Raw genomic sequence first — 17,153 nt, 5'->3', positions numbered from 1 at the left:
TGCGACGGACATAAGGTCTCGAAAATCCTCTGTGTCCACCAGGCGGAAAGGCAGCATTTCTGTAGCCAAGAGCTTGCAGATGGTGAAATTCAACCTCTTAGCTTTCTCATGGCTAGGAGGAAATGGTCTTTTACTTGTCCACATCTGAGGGACCGAGGGCTGGCTATTGTGCTTAGACGGGGTTGATAAGGGTGTCCCCGGCAAACTGCCGGTCTGTGAGGAAGATGCAGGCGGACATGTTAGGTTGCCTTGATCCAAAGGTGGTGCTATCGATGTCGGACAGCGCTCAACACCAGCTGGGGTTACCACCTCCAAAGAAAATGATGACCTGCCAATCACGCTGGCTGTTGCGGGTAAAGAGGTGGCAGGTCTGCGCCCCAAAACAGGTGTGACTGCTGTCCCCCCAGTCACAGAGGATGAAGAGGCCGCAGATGCACAAGATATGGCAGACGGTGGTTGGCCCGGCCGGCTAGGTCGCATTGTAGCACACTGAGCTTCCCACTGCAACTTATGCTTCATGTCCATGTGCCGGTTCATGCATGAAGTACTCAAACTATGTATTTTTTGGCCTCTACTTAGCTTTTGCTGACAAATGTTACAGATAACACGAGTTGGGTCATCTTTATCGATCTGAAAAAATGCCCAGGCTATGCAAGGCTTAGCACCCATGCGACCTGAAGAGCCACCACGACTTGTGGTGAGAGGCAGAGTTGTGTTTGAGGATGCAGTTGTTGACGTGCTTCCAGTACTACGTCTCTGTCCAGGAAGGCGCAACCTGACCTCGTCATCACTAGCATCTTCCTCCACCTCCTCTGCTGACCTCATCTCTTGGCTGACTGTGGGTTGACAGTAAGTGGGATCTCCAACCTCATCATCATCACCCTGTGCGTTATCACACCCGTCGTCCTCAGAGCCAACCTGTTCCTGCCCTGACAAAAAACTAAAGTTGTCGCTCCAATCAGGTATTTGAGTCTCATCATCGTCTTCCTCATTGTCTCCACCAACAGGAGTTACAGTTTGGGAATGAGGGTCTACATTATGGTCAGAACCTTCTGCGTCTGGTCCTGGATCCGACTCATAAAGATTCTGGGCATCAGTGCAGATCATTTCCTCGTCTGGATTCACAGAAGCGCTGGAGTCGACCTCTGATTCCCAGGCTATAGTATGAGTAAACAGCTCTGCAGACTCAACCATCTGTTCTACCTCATACTCAGACGGGCAGCTGGAGATTTGGGAGCTGTGAGGAAGCAAGTGCGATTGGGGTGACACCTTTGAGGACTGGAGTATTTGTGATGTTGAAGTTGATGTGGAGGAGAGCCCACTTAAAGGAGCACTTGATATCCGTTGAAGCACCTGCTGTTTTTGTGCCTCATCTGGAATTTGTAGCGATTGGCGTGGCCGTAAGAAAGGGATCTTATCACATTGTCCGCTAAAAGAAGTAGACATTTTAGTTTGGCTGGAAGATGGTCTTTCTTCTGCAGATGTTACTGTTGCTTTAACACCTACCCCACGGACACAACCTTTTTTCCCCTTCCCAACACGCCTATTCCCCTTTCCACCAGCAGCAGGCCTTTTTCCACTCATTTTGTGGTTAACTAATTCACAACTCTGGAGTTGTTTGCACAAAAAAACAATGGATGGGAACCGAGCAGAGCTGAGTGGCCAAACTGTGGTATTAGGCCAATACTATTGGCTGGGTTAGATGCAGAAAAAAATTATATTCAATTTGCAACCTGATGGAGGTCAGTATAGATGGACTAATAGAACAAGTCCCACACACAGCTAGAAGCCCAAATATTTTTTCAGAGGTAGATGCAGAAAAAAATTATTTTTAATTTGCAACCTGATGGAGGTCAGTATAGATGGACTAATAGAGAAAGTCCCACACACTGCTAGAAGGCCAAATATTTTTTCAGAGCTAGATGCAGAAAAAAATTATATTCAGTTTGCAACCTGATGGAGGTCAGTATAGATGGACTAATAGAACAAGTCCCACACACAGCTAGAAGGCCAAATATTTTTTCAGAGCTAGATGCAGATAAAAATTATTTTTAATTTGCAACCTGATGGAGGTCAGTATAGATGGACTAATAGAGAAAGTCCCACACACTGCTAGAAGGCCAAATATTTTTTCAGAGCTAGATGCAGAAAAAAATTATATTCAGTTTGCAACCTGATGGAGGTCAGTATAGATGGACTAATAGAACAAGTCCCACACACAGCTAGAAGCCCAAATATTTTTTCAGAGGTAGATGCAGAAAAAAATTATATTCAGTTTGCAACCTGATGGAGGTCTGTATAGATGGATTAATAGAACAAGTCCCACACACAGCTAGAAGCCCAATATTTTTTCAGAGGTAGATGCAGAAAAAAAATATATTCAGTTTGCAACCTGATGGAGGTCAGTATAGATGGACTAATAGAGAAAGTCCCACACACTGCTAGAAGGCCAAATATTTTTTCAGAGCTGGATGCAGACAAAAAATTATTTTTAATTTGCAACCTGATGGAGGTCAGTATAGATGGACTAATAGAGAAAGTCCCACACACTGCTAGAAGGCCAAATATTTTTTCAGAGCTAGATGCAGATATAAATTATTTTTAATTTGCAACCTGATGGAGGTCAGTATAGATGGACTAATAGAGAAAGTCCCACACACTGCTAGAAGGCCAAATATTTTTTCAGAGCTAGATGCACAAAAAAATTATATTCAGTTTGCAAGCTGATGGAGGTCAGTATAGATGGATCAATAGAACAAGTCCCACACACAGCTAGAAGGCCAAATATTTTTTCAGAGGTAGATGCAGATAAAAATTATTTTTAATTTGCAGCCTGATGGAGGTCAGTATAGATGGACTAATAGAGAAAGTCCCACACACTGCTAGAAGGCCAAATATTTTTTTAGAGCTAGATGCAGACAAAAAATTATTTTGAATTTGCAACCTGATGGAGGTCAGTATAGATGGACTAATAGAGAAAGTCCCACACACTGCTAGAAGGCCAAATATTTTTTCAGAGCTAGATGCAGACAAAAAATTATTTTTAATTTGCAACCTGATGGAGGTCAGTATAGATGGACTAATAGAGAAAGTCCCACACACTGCTAGAAGGCCAAATATTTTTTCAGAGCTAGATGCAGATAAAAATTATTTTTAATTTGCAACCTGATGGAGGTCAGTATAGATGGACTAATAGAGAAAGTCCCACACACTGCTAGAAGGCCAAATATTTTTTCAGAGCTAGATGCAGAAAAAATGCAGAAAAAAATTATATTCAGTTTGCAACCTGATGGTGGTCAGTATAGATGGACTAATAGAACAAGTCCCACACACTGCTAGAAGCCCAAATATTTTTTCAGAGCTAGATGCAGAAAAAAATTATATTCAATTTGCAACCTGATGGAGGTCAGTATAGATGGACTAATAGAATGATGCTATGCCCAAAAGATTTTACTTCACTAGGTGCAGTAAAAAAATTGGTATTCTATACACAGTTATTTTGCAACACAGATAGGCTACTCCACTGACTAACACACTCTGCAATAGGCCAAAAAGGATTAGCTTTGCTAGATTCAGCCAAATGCTGTGAAAAAAAACTTGCACAGCACTGGCACAGACCTGCCTGGCAAAAACTGATAGGAACTGATGTAACCTAGTCCTGAAAAGGACTGCAATTACAATTAGTCTTTACTCCCACAATCTATCTATTTAAGAGCACAGACCTGCCTGATAAAAGTCGTAGGAAATGCTGTAACCTAGTCCTTAAAAGGACTGCAATCACAACTATTCCCTACTCCCAAGCTATCTGTAGATTTGTGCGAAAATTGGCTTGAAATTAACAAGGTATAGCGCACACAGCAACAGCGGTGCCGTCTAACACGCAGCTGCAGCAGTGAGAAAATGGTGGCGACGGGGAAAATGGCTTGGTCTTATAGGGCAAGGACATGTGACATACACTGCCAATGACACATGCCCTTGCTTGTGTGAAAAAAAGCACTTCGCTCCGTGTGTGCGCTGCTGATAGGCTGACAGATTGCACCTCCCCACTGTAAATGCGGGAAAGAGAAAAAAAAATGGAGATCTTCATTATTCCTGCAGAGATCCATCCCCTGCCCCTCCCCCCACCCCGCTGTACACTCAAACTGCGTATTAACATTAGTTTTCATAATTACTGAGAAAAAATCCAGTTATGATTTTGGTGCACGAACAGTTATCGAACATAACCTCGAACAGCCGAATTTTTCTCAAATCGTTCGTGTTCGCCGATCGGCTCGAACACCGCCCAAAACAGCTCGAATTTGAGATTGGCGAACAGTTCGAGTCGAACAACGCTCATCTCTACTCTGGATACTGTGTGGCATAATCCAATACCACCAGGAAATACTGATGTCCTTTGGCGGACTTGACCAGGGGTCCCACTAGATCCATAGCTATGCGATCAAATGGCACCTCAATGATTGGCAAAGGCACTAGGGGGCTATGGAAATGGGCTACCGGGGAGGTCATCTGGCAGGTGCGACATGACCTACAAAAATTTACAACTTCTCGGTGACACCCGGGCCAATAGAACCTCCGGAGGATCCATTCCTGGGTTTTCTCGACACCCAGATGACCACCTAACACAGGTGTATGGGCCATATCTAACACCCTGCGCCTGTACGGCCCTGGCACCAGTGACTGCTCGATTACCTCCCCTCTGAGCTTGGAGACCCGATATAACAACTCCCCATTTACGGCGAAGTGCGGATATCGGGTGTCAGCCCCTGGCTACTGAGCAACACCAATGAGGACAGTGACATTATCAAACGCCCCTTTCAGAGTCAAGTCTCTGAGCTGGGCGGTTCCAAAGTTTCCCCCGGACACCTCCAGGTCAGGAATGTTGGCCTCCGGGGATGCTGCCTCATCCTCATCCCCCATATGCACACAAAAAGGAAAACCGTAGGCAGCGGCCTGTGACAAGGTTTCATCCGGAGCAACATGGTTGTTGTCGGAACAACCGGGCTTCCTACTGCGGCGCCCTGCTCTGCACAGGTGCCACAGAACCCAGTAGGGTGCACAGATGGACTTCTCCACAAGAGGCCCTCACACATTCGAACCTCAATCAGGTTGCAAATTCAATATAATTTTTTTCTGCATCTAGCTCTGAAAAAATATTTCGGCTTGTAGTAGTGTGTGGGACTTGTTCTATTAGTCCATCTATACTAACCTCCATAAGGTTGCAAATTCAAAATAATTTTTATCTGCATCTAGCTCTGAAAAAATATTTCGGCTTGAAGCAGTGTGTGGGACATGTTCTATTAGTCCATCTATACTAACCTCCATCAGGTTGCAAATTCAAAATAATTTTTTTCTGCACCTAGCTCTGAAAAAATATTTCGGCTTCTAGCAGTGTGTGGGACTTGTTCTATTAGTCCATCTATACTAACCTCCATCAGGTTGCAAATTCAATATAATTTTTTTCTGCATCTAGCTCTGAAAAAATATTTCGGCTTGTAGCAGTGTGTGGGACTTGTTCTATTAGTCCATCTATACTAACCTCCATCAGGTTGCAAAATCAATATAATTTTTATCTGCATCTAGCTCTGAAAAAATATTTCGGCTTGTGGCAGTGTGTGGGACTTGTTCTATTAGTCCATCTATACTAACGTCCATCAGGTTGCAAATTCAATATAATTTTTTTCTGCATCTAGCTCTGAAAAAATATTTCGGCTTGTAGCAGTGTGTGGGACTTGTTCTATTAGTCCATCTATACTAACCTCCATCAGGTTGCAAATTCAATATCATTTTTTTCTGCATCTAGCTCTGAAAAAATATTTCGGCTTGTAGCAGTGTGTGGGACTTGTTCTACTAGTCCATCTATACTAACCTCCATCAGGTTGCAAATTCAATATAATTTTTTTCTGCATCTAGCTCTGAAAAAATATTTCGGCTTGTAGCAGTGTGTGGGACTTGTTCTATTAGTCCATCTATACTAACCTCCATCAGGTTGCAAATTCAATATAATTTTTTTCTGCATCTAGCTCTGAAAAAATATTTCGGCTTGTAGCAGTGTGTGGGACTTGTTCTATTAGTCCATCTATACTGACCTCCATCAGGTTGCAAATTCAATATAATTTTTTTCTGCATCTAGCTCTGAGAAAATATTTCGGCTTCTAGCAATGTGTGGGACTTGTTCTATTAGTCCATCTATACTAACCTCCATCAGGTTGCAAATTCAATATAATTTTCTTCTGCATCTAGCTCTGAAAAAATATTTCGGCTTCTAGCAGTGTGTGGGACTTTTTCTATTAGTCCATCTATACTAACCTCCATCAGGTTGCAAATTCAATATAATTTTTTTATGCATCTAGCTCTGAAAAAATATTTCAGCTTCTAGCAGTGTGTGGGACTTGTTCTATTAGTCCATCTATACTAACCTCCATCAGGTTGCAAATTCAATATAATTTTTTTCTGCATCTAGCTCTGAAAAAATATTTCGGCTTGTAGCAGTGTGTGGGACTTGATCTATTAGTCCATCTATACTAACCTCCATCAGATTGCAAATTCAATATAATTTTTTTCTGCATCTAGCTCTGAAAAAATATTTTGGCTTGTAGCAGTGTGTGGGACTTGTTCTATTAGTCCATCTATACTAACCTCCATCAGGTTGCAAATCCAATATAATTTTCTTCTGCATCTAGCTCTGAAAAAATATTTCGGCTTCTAGCAGTATGTGGGACTTGTTCTATTAGTCCATCTATACTAACCTCCATCAGGTTGCAAATTCAATATAATTTTTTTCTGCATCTAGCTCTGAAAAAATATTTCGGCTTGTAGCAGTGTGTGGGACTTGTTCTATTAGTCCATCTATACTAACCTCCAGCAGGTTGCAAATTCAAACTAATTTTTATCTGCATCTAGCTCTGATAAAATATTTCGGCTTGTAGCAGTGTGTGGGACTTGTTCTATTAGTCCATCTATACTAACCTTCATCAGGTTGCAAATTCAATATAATTTTTTTCTGCATCTAGCTCTGAAAAAATATTTCGGCTTGTAGCAGTGTGTGGGATTTGTTCTATTAGTCCATCTATACTAACCTCCATCAGGTTGCAAATTCAAAAAATTTTTTATCTGCATCTAGCTCTGAAAAAATATTTCGGCTTGTAGCAGTGTGTGGGACTTGTTCTATTAGTCCATCTATACTAACCTCCATCAGGTTGCAAATTCAATATAACTTTTTTCTGCATCTAGCTCTGAAAAAATATTTCAGCTTCTAGCAGTGTGTGGGACTTGTTCTATTAGTCCATCTATACTAACTAGAGATGAGCGGTGTTCGACTAGAACTGTTCGCCAATCTCAAATTCGAGCTGTTTTGGGTGGTGTTCGAGTTGTTCGACGAACCCGAACGATTTGCAAAAAATTCGGCTGTTCGAGGTTATGTTCGATAACTGTTCAAGTACACCAAAAGCTTGTCCTGCATGTCTGGCGCTATTTAGAGCACCAATCATGCAGGGATTGTCTGCCACTCACTGTAATGCCACAGCCATGGTGGTTGTGGCATTACAGTGATTGCCCAAATCGATGGGAACAGTGCCAACAGTGAAACATGAAAAGCCGGCAATTCAGCAGCGGCATACACCGGTACCCGACAATTTAGAACCGAAAGAATAGAGCTTCACACATAGATTAGATAGATAGAAACATGTCAGCCACATATATATGAAGCACAGTGACAGTGTTGATTACTGTACTTGTCATTTAGTGTAAAGGATTTATCAAAAAAAATAATAGTGTTTCCATGCACTGTCTCTTTAAAAAAGCCGGCCGGCAATTCAGCAGCGGTACCCGACAATTTGGAATAGAAAGAATAGAGAATCACACATAGATTAGATAGATAGAAACATGTCAGTCACATATATATGAAGTACAGTGACAGTGTTGCTTACTGTACTTGTCATTTAGTGTAAAGGATTTATTAAAAAAAATAATAGTGTTTTCATGCACTGTCTCTTTAAAAAAGCCGGCCGGCATTTCAGCATCTGTACCCGACAATTTAGAATAGAAGGAATAGAGCATCACACATAGATTAGATAGATAGAAACATGTCAGTCACATATATAATAAGTACAGTGACAGTGTTGGTTACTGTACTTGTCATTTAGTGTTAAAATAAAGGATTTATTTAAAAAAAAATTGGCGTGGGGTTCCCCGTAATTTTAGTCTCTAGCGGAGGTTAAGCAGATGGCTGGGGCAGATGTTTGAAGCCTGGGAAGGGGGTAATACCCACGGAGCTTCCCAGGCTACTAATATCAGCCCCCAGCTGAATACCTAGCCTTTACTAGCTATTAAAATGGGGGACCCCCCCCAAAAAAATGACGTGGGGTCCCCCCTATTTTAATAGCTAGCAAAGGCTAGGCAGACAGCTGGGGGCTGATATTAATAGCCCAGGAAGGGTGCCATGAATATTGGCCCCCTCCCAGGCTAGAAACACCAGCCGTCAGCTGCCCCAGAAATGGCGCATCCATAGGATGCGCCAATTCTGGCACTTAGCCTCGCTCTTCCCACTGCCCTGGTGCGGTGGCAGTGGGGTAATAGGGCTGGGTTGATGTCAGCTTATAATGCCAGCTGACATCAAGCCCAGGTTAGTAATGGAGAGGCGTCTATAAGACACCCCCATTACTAACCCCATAGTCAAAGTTAATAGAAAACACAAACACCCAGAATAAAGTCCTTTAATTGAAATAAAGACACAATCCTTTATTGTTCTAAATTAAACCATACTTACCACCACGCCCATTCCAGCTGAAGCCAACGATCTCCTGCAATAAAAGTAAAATAATAAAGCAACCTCATCCTTACCTTTCCATGGTTCCCAGGACAGCTTCAGCTCTGCTACATTGAGATGACAGGCTGGACCGCAGCACAACGCTGCCATCCAGCCTGTCATCCCGCAGACACTGAGAAGCGCAGGCATGCTTGCGCTCCTCAGTGTCTCGCTGTGACGGCATAAAGATGAGCCGACAATGAACTCGGCTCACCTCATGCACGTCACTGACAGCGTGGGAGAATTCTCCTGCACTCAGCGCTTCAGCGTGAGAATTTTCCCACGTTGTCAGTGACGTGCATGAGGTGAGCCGAGTTCATTGGACATGAATGAGCTCACCTCATGCACGTCACTGACAGCGTGGGAAAATTCTCACGCTGAAGCGCTGAGTGCAGGAGAATTTTCCCACGCTGTCAGTGACGTGCATGAGGTGAGCTCATTCATGTCCATTGAACTCAGCTGACCTCATGTACGTCACTGACAGCGTGGGAGAATTCTCACGCTGAAGCGCTGAGTGCAGGAGAATTCTTCCACGCTGTCAGTGACGTACATGAGGTGAGCTGAGTTCATTGGACATGACCTCGGCTCATCTGGATGCCGTCACAGAGAGACACTGAGGAGCGCAAGCATGCCTGCGCTTCTCAGTGTCTGCGGGATGACAGGCTGGATGGCAGCGTTCTGCTACGGTCCAGCCTGTCATCTCGATGTAGCAGAGCTGAAGCTGTCTGGGAACCATGGAAAGGTAAGGATGAGGTTGTTTTATTATTTTACTTTTATTGCAGGAGATCGTTGGCTTCAGCTGGAATGGGCGTGATGGTAAGTATGATTTAATTTAGAACAATAAAGAATTGTGTGTTTATTTCAATTAAAGGACTTTTTTCTGGGTGTTGTGTTTTTTTTAAATACTTTACTAGAAATTCATGGTGGTCATGTCTAATATTGGCGTGACCCCATGAATTTCGGGCTTAGGGCCAGCTGATAATGCCAAGCTGGCCCTAACCCCTTTATTACCCAGTGAGCCACCGCACCAGGGCCCTGGATGAGTTGGGTACAGCGCCAGAAGATGGCGCTTCTATGAACGCGCCATTTTTTGGGGTGGCTGCGGACTGCAATTTGCAGCTGGGGGGACCCAGAAAGCTTGGGCCTCCCTGCGCTGCAGATTCCAGCCCCCAGCTGCCTAGTTGTACCTGGCTGGACACAAAAATAGGGCAAAGCCCCACATATTTTTTTTTTTAATTATTTCATGAAATTCATGAAATAATTAAGAAAAAAAGGGCTTCCCTATATTGTTGTGTCCGGCCAGGTACAAATAGGCAGCTGGTGGTTGGGGGCAGCCCGTTCCTGCCTGCTGTACCTGGCTGGACACAAATATAGTGCGAAGCCCACGTCAATTTTTTTTTAAATTATTTCATGAAACTAGATGGTGGCCCGATTCTAACGCATCGGGTATTCTAGAATATGTATGCGGCAGACCCGGCGCAATCAGCAGAGCGGTGTTTAAATTTGGCGCCAAAATCGCTGACTGGTCGCGGCCAGCAACCGCGACCAATCAGCAAAGCGGTGTTGAAATTTGGCGACTATATCACTGATTGGTCACGGCCGGCGGTCGCGACTAATCAGCAGAGCGGGGTTTAAATTTTGCGCCAATAATGCTGATAGGTAGTGGTTGCGACCAATCAGCAAAGCGGTGTTTAAATTTGGCGCCAATAATGGTGATTGGTCACGACCTCGACCATTCAGCAGAGCGGTGTTTAAATTTGGCGGCAACAATGTTGATTAGTCGCGGCCGGCGGTCACGACCAATCAGCAGAGCGGGGTTTAAATTTGGCGCCAATAATGCTGATTGGTCGCAATCGCCGGTCACGACCAATCAGCAGAGCGGTGTTTAAATTTGGCGTCAAAATCGCTGATTGGTCGCGGAAGGCAACTGTGACCAATCAGCAGAGCGGGGTTTAAATTTGGCGCCAAAATCGCTGACTGGTCGCGGCCAGCAACCGCGACCAATCAGCAAAGCGGTGTTGAAATTTGGCGACTATTTCACTGATTGGTCACGGCCGGCGGTCGCGACTAATCAGCAGAGCGGGGTTTAAATTTTGCGCCAATAATGCTGATAGGTTGTGGTTGCGACCAATCAGCAAAGCGGTGTTTAAATTTGGCGCCAATAATGGTGATTGGTCACGACCTCGACCATTCAGCAGAGTGGTGTTTAAATTTGGCGGCAACAATGTTGATTAGTCGCGGCCGGCGGTCACGATCAATCAGCAGAGCGGGGTTTAAATTTGGCGCCAATAATGCTGATTGGTCGCAATCGCCGGCCGCGACCAATCAGCAGAGCGGTGTTTAAATTTGGCGTCAAAATCGCTGATTGGTCGCAGAAGGCAACTGTGACCAATCAGCAGAGCGGGGTTTAAATTTGGCTCCAATACTGCTGATTGGTCGCGGCCGGCAACCGTGACCAATCAGCCGAGCAGGGATTAAATTTGGCGCCAATACTACTGATTGGTCGCGGACGGTGACCGCGATCAATCAGCAGAGCGGTGTTTAAATTTGGCACCAATAATGCTGATTAGTCGCGGCCGGCATCCGCGACCAATTAGCAGAGCGGGGTTTAAATTTGGCGCCAATCTCGCTGATTGGTCGCGGCTGGAGTCCGCGACCAATCAGCAGAGCGTTGTTTAAATTTGGCGCCAATCTCACTGATTGGACGCGTCTGGCGTCCGCGACCAATCAGCAGAGCGTTGTTTAAATTTGGCGCCAAGCTCGCTGATTGGTCGCGGCCGCTATTTAAATGTGGCGCCCAAATCGGTGATTGGTCGCGGGCAGCGTCCGCGACCAATCAGCAGAGCGGTGTTTAACTTTAGCGCCAAGATCACTGATTGGTCGCGTGCGGAGAGCGCGACCAATCAGCTAATCGTATTGGTGAGGACCGGGGAGCGCCGCTGCCTGGTCGGATACTTCCGTTGCGAGAAGCCGGGAGATGAGCGACTGCTCGCAACAGAAGTATCCCGATCCGCAGCGCCGCTCCCCGGTCCTCCCTTGACACCCTAGCCGCTGATGTCCCCACAGTATCCGCATGGTGTTACAAAGATCCGGACATTTGTGTTAAAAATCGCTGATTGGTCGCAGCGGTGTTTAAATGTGGAGCCAAGATGGGTGATTGGTCGCGGAGGATATTTAAATTTGGCGCCCAAATCGGTGATTGGTCGCGGCTGATATTTAAATTTGGCGCCCAAATCGGTGATTGGTCGCGGGCAGCGCCAGCGACCAATCAGCGATTTTTAACACAAATGTCCGGACCTTTGTAACACCATGCGGATACTGTGGGGACATCAGCGGCTAGCGTGTGAAGGGAGGACCGGGGAGCGGCGCTGCGGGTCCGGATATTTCTGCTGCGAGCGCCCGCTCATGTCCCGGGTTCTCGCAGCGGAAGTATCCGCACAGGCGCTGACATCCATGCGGCTAGGGTGTGAAGGGAGGACCGGGCAGCGGCGCTGACATCCAATTGGTCGCGGCCGCTATTTAAATGTGCGGCACAAATCGGTGATTGGTCGCCGTCTTGACCGCGACCAATCACTGATCTTGCCGCCAAAGTTAAACACTACTGTGCTGATTGGTCGGATATTTAAATTTGGCGCACAAATCGGTGATTGGTCGCGGGCAGCGTCCGCGACCAGTCAGCACGGTAGTGTTTAACTTTGGCGGCAAGATCAGTGATTGGTCGCGCGCCAAGACCGCGACCAATCACCGATTTGGGCGCCACATTTAAATATCGGCCGCGACCAATCACCGATCTTGGATCCACATTTAAACAACGCTGTGCTGATTGGTCGCGGCCGATATTTAAATGTGGCGCCCAAATCGGTGATTGGTCGTGGTCTTGGCGCGCGACCAATCACTGATCTTGCCGCCAAAGTTAAACACTACCGTGCTGATTGGTCGCGGACGCTGCCCGCGACCAATCACCGATTTGTGCGCCAAATTTAAATATCAGCCTCATGCACGTCACTGACAGCGTGGGAAAATTCTCCTGCACTCAGCGCTTCAGCGTGAGAATTTTCCCACGCTGTCAGTGACGTGCATGAGGTGAGCTCATGTCCAATGAACTCAGCTCACCTCATGCACGTCACTGACAGCGTGGGAGAATTCTCCTGCACTCAGTGCTACAGCGTGAGAATTTTCCCACGCTGTCAGTGACGTACATGAGGTGAGCTGAGTTCATTGGACATGACCTCGGCTCATCTTTATGCCGTCACAGAGAGACACTGAGGAGCGCAAGCATGCCTGCGCTTCTCAGTGTCTGCGGGATGACAGGCTGGATGGCAGCTTTCTGCTGCGGTCCAGGCTGTCATCTCAATGTAGCAGAGCTGAAGCTGTCCTGGGAACCATGGGAAGGTAAGGATGAGGTTGCTTTATTATTTTTCTTTTATTGCAGGAGATCGTTGGCTTCAGCTGGAATGGGCGTGGTGGTAAGTATGGTTTAATTTAGAACAATAAAGAATTGTGTGTTTATTTCAATTAAAGGACTTTATTCTGGGTGTTTGTGTTTTTTTTTTTAACTTTGACTATGGGGTTAGTAATGGGGGTGTCTTATAGACGCCTCTCCATTACTAACCTGGGCTTGATGTCAGCTGGCATTATAAGCTGACATCAACCCCAGCCCTATTACCCCACTGCCAACGCTACAGGGCAGTGGGAAGAGCGAGGCTAAGTGCCAGAATTGGCGCATCCTATGGATGCGCCATTTCTGGGGCGGCTGACGGCTGGTGTTTCTAGGCTGGGAGGGGGCCAATATTCATGGTACCCTTCCTGGGCTATTAATATCAGCCCTCAGCTGTCTGCCTAGCCTTTGCTAGCTATTAAAATAGGGGGGACCCCACGTCATTTTTTGGGGGGTCCCCCATTTTAATAGCTAGTAAAGGCTAGGTATTCAGCTGGGGGCTCATATTAGTAGCCTGGGGAGCTCCGTGGGTATTACCCCCTTCCCAGGCTTCAAACATCTGCCCCAGCTGTCTGATTAACCTCCGCTAGAGACTAAAATTACGGGGAACCCCACGCCAATTTTTTTTTTAATAAATCCTTTATTTTAACATTAAATGACAAGTACAGTAATCAACACTGTCACTGTACTTCATATATATGTGACTGACATGTTTCTATCTATCTAATCTATGTGTGATTCTCTATTCCTTCTATTCTAAATTGTCGGGTACAGATGCTTAATTGCCGGCCGGCTTTTTTAAAGAGACGGTGCATGAAAACACTATTATTTTTTTAAATAAATCCTTTACACTAAATGACAGGTACAGTAATCAACACTGTCACTGTACTTCTTATATATGTGACTGACATGTTTCTATCTATCTAATCTATGTGTGATTCTCTATTCCTTCTATTCCAAATTGTCGGGTACAGATGCTGAATTGCCGGCCGGCTTTTTTAAAGAGACGGTGCATGAAAACACTATTATTTTTTTTGATAAATCCTTTACACTAAATGACAAGTACAGTAAGCAACACTGTCACTGTGCTTCTTATATGTGTGACTGACATGTTTCTATCTATCTAATCTATGTGTGAGGCTCTATTCCTTCTTGTCTAAATTGTCGGGTACCGGTGTATGCCGCTGCTGAATTGCCGGCCGGCTTTTTTAAAGAGAGCGTCTTCTGAGCAGTTTGTCAGCTTTTGGACACCTTTGAAGGTGTTTTCTATGTGTTTCTATGTGTTTTTGTTTGCCTGCCATTGGTTTTAACGGTGTTCGACGGTGTTCTAAGGTGTTCGACGAACAATTCGACGAACAGTTCCTCGAACATCCCGGCGTTCGACGAACCGAACCGAACCCGAACACTACGGGGGTGGCTCAACACTAATACTAACCTCCATCAGGTTGCAAATTCAATATCATTTTTTTCTGCATCTAGCACTGAAAAAATATTTCGGCTTCTAGCAGTGTGTGGGACTTGTTCTATTAGTCCATCTATACTGACCTCCATCAGGTTGCAAATTCAATATAATTTTTTTCTGCATCTAGCTCTAAGAAAATATTTCGGCTTCTAGCAATGTGTGGGACTTGTTCTATTAGTCCATCTATACTAGCCTCCATCAGGTTGCAAATTCAATATAATTTTCTTCTGCATCTAGCTCTGAAAAAATATTTCGGCTTCTAGCAGTGTGTGGGACTTGTTCTATTAGTCCATCTATACTAACCTCCATCAGGTTGCAAATTCAATATAATTTTTATCTGCATCTAGCTCTGAAAAAATATTTCGGCTTGTAGCAGTGTGTGGGACTTGTTCTATTAGTCCATCTATACTAACCTCCATCAGGTTGCAAATTCAATATAATTTTGTTCTGAATCTAGCTCTGAAAAAATATTTTGGCTTCTAGCAGTGTGTGGGACTTGCTCTTTTAGTCCATCTATACTAACATCCATGAGGTTGCAAATTCAATATAATTTTTATCTGCATCTAGCTCTGAAAAAATATTTCGGCTTGAAGCAGTGTATGGGACTTGTTCTATTAGTCCATCTATACTAACCTCCATCAGGTTGCAAATTCAATATAATTTTTTTCTGCATCTAGCTCTGAAAAAATATTTCGGCTTGTAGAAGTGTGTGGGACTTGTTCTATTAGTCCATCTATACTAACCTCCATCAGGTTGCAAATTCAATATAATTTTTTTCTGTATCTAGCTCTGAAAAAATATTTCGGCTTGTAGCAGTGTGTGGGACTTGTTCTATTAGTCCATCTATACTAACCTCCATCAGGTTGCAAATTCAAAATAATTTTTTTCTGCATCTAGCTCTGAAAAAATATTTTGGCTTCTAGCAGTGTGTGGGACTTGTTCTATTAGACCATCTATACTAACCTCCATCAGGTTGTAAATTCAATATAATTTTTTTCTGCATCTAGCTCTGAAAAAATATTTTGGCTTCTAGCAGTGTGTGGGACTTGTTCTATTAGTCCATCTGTACTAACCTCCATCAGGTTGCAAAATCAATATAATTTTTTTCTGCATCTAGCTCTGAAAAAATATTTCGGCTTGTAGCATTGTGTGGGACTTGTTCTAGTAGTCCATCTATACTAACCTCCATCAGGTTCCAAATTCAATATAATTTTTTTCTGCATCTAGCTCTGAAAAAATATTTCGGCTTGTAGCAGTGTGTGGGACTTGTTCTTTTAGTCCATCTATACTAACCTCCATCAGGTTGCAAATTCAATATAATTTTTTTCTGCATCTAGCTCTGAAAGAATACTTCGGCTTGTAGCAGTGAGTGGGACTTATTCTATTAGTCCATCTATACTAACCTCCATCAGGTTGCAAATTCAATATAATTTTTTTCTGCATCTAGCTCTGAAAAAATATTTCGGCTTGTAGCAGTGTGTGGGACTTGTTCTATTAGTCCATCTATACTAACCTCCACCAGGTTGCAAATTCAAAATAATTTTTATCTGCATCAAGCTCTGAAAAAATATTTCGGCTTGTAGCAGTGTGTGGGACTTGTTCTATTAGTCCATCTATACTAACCTCCATCAGGTTGCAAATTCAATATCATTTTTTTCTGCATCTAGCTCTGAAAAAATATTTCGGCTTCTAGCAGTGTGTGGGACTTGTTCTATTAGTCCATCTATACTAACCTCCATCAGGTTGCAAATTCAATATAATTTTTTTCTGCATCTAGCTCTGAAAAAATATTTCAGCTTCTAGCAGCGTGTGGGACTTGTTCTATGACTCCATCTATACTAACCTCCATCAGGTTGCAAATTCAATATAATTTTTTTCTGCATCTAGCTCTGAAAAAATATTTCGGCTTCTAGCAATGTGTGGGACTTGTTCTATTAGTCCATCTATACTAACCTCCATCAGGTTGCAAATTCAATATATTTTTTTTCTGCATCTAGCTCTGAAAAAATATTTCGGCTTGTAGCAGTGTGTGGGACTTGTTCTATTAGTCCATCTATACTAACCTCCATCAGGTTGCAAATTCAATATAATTTTCTTCTGCATCTAGCTCTGAAAAAATATTTCGGCTTCTAGCAGTGTGTGGGACTTGTTCTATTAGTCCATCTATACTAACCTCCATCAGGTTGCAAATTCAATATAATTTTGTTCTGAATCTAGCTCTGAAAAAATATTTCGGCTTGTAGCAGTGTGTGGGACTTGCTCTTTTAGTCCATCTATACAAACATCCATGAGGTTGCAAATTCAATATAATTTTTATCTGCATCTAGCTCTGAAAAAATATTTCGTCTTGTAGCAGTGTGTGGGACTTGTTCTATTAGTCCATCTATACTAACCTCCATCAGGTTGCAAATTCAAAATAATTTTTATCTGCATCTAGCTCTGAAAAAATA

The sequence above is a fragment of the Phyllobates terribilis genome, unplaced genomic scaffold (assembly GCF_046119375.1).
Source record: "Phyllobates terribilis strain yellow unplaced genomic scaffold, ASM4611937v1 Scaffold_2__4_contigs__length_985480577, whole genome shotgun sequence".
Classification (NCBI taxonomy): domain Eukaryota; kingdom Metazoa; phylum Chordata; class Amphibia; order Anura; family Dendrobatidae; genus Phyllobates; species Phyllobates terribilis.
Note: the sequence above shows the minus strand (reverse complement) of the source record.